Here is a 989-nt window from a genome sequence, read left to right on the forward strand (position 1 = left end):
GCATGTCCGAAGAGGCGGCACGCGTCTCCGGGGTTTGGCCCCCCTCACGGACGGCGCCACCGCCGGCACCTGGAGGGGGGAAACGGATGCGTCGGGTCTACACGGAGGGGATCTTGCTGTGGGTCTGGCCCGGATGTTGCTTCAAAGTGTTCCTATGGGCTGACCTAACACAACCGGGTGGAGAGGTCCACTGGTCAAATCCCGTCCGTGCAAAGTCAAAGGGCTAGATCCCGTGGTCAAACGCTACAGGGTTAGGCGGGTCGGGGGCCCTGGGGGGTAGCAATGCCACCGGAGCATCGCACCGGGCCCTCATACATGCGGGGTGGTGTGGTGGCATGTCCTAAGAGACGGCACGCGTCTCCGGGGCGTGGCCCCCCTTAACGGACGACGATGACACGGTAGTAGACGGATCAGGCACTCGCATAGTTACCGGATCAGGCACTCGGTAACGGTACCCCTCAGTCAGTTGCTCTCCTATGTATCACCTTTCACGAGACCATGGAAAAAAATATACGTGATATTTTAGAAAATTGTTGTACAATATAAAAAAAGATCATGTCATTAAAAATAATGTTTCAAATCATTAAAGAAAATGTATGGTACATTTTAAATAATGTTCTGCATGTAAAAAATATGTATAAGAAAACATTAAAATATTTATAAAAAATAAGAAAACATTATAAAATTTATACAAAATAAGAAAAGTAAAAATAAAAATATACCGACGGCTTAGCTGCGGCCATAGGGAAGCTTGTACGCGGATCGGTGACGTGGTTAATAAAAAAGAAAAAAAAAGTATGCCTACGGCTAAGCCGTCGGCACAGGTGCCACGTGGCGCCCTGAGCTATGCCGACGGCTTAGCCGTCGGCATAGTTGACCTTATCCACTCGCGTTACCCCCCATCGACTCACTGTCTCCCCACACCCGAGCTGCCGCCGCCGCACCCCCCGACCCCGACCTGCGCTGCCGCCGCACCCCCCACCCCGACC

Source organism: Triticum dicoccoides, chromosome 3A, assembly GCF_002162155.2.
Source record: "Triticum dicoccoides isolate Atlit2015 ecotype Zavitan chromosome 3A, WEW_v2.0, whole genome shotgun sequence".
In the NCBI taxonomy this organism is placed as follows: domain Eukaryota; kingdom Viridiplantae; phylum Streptophyta; class Magnoliopsida; order Poales; family Poaceae; genus Triticum; species Triticum dicoccoides.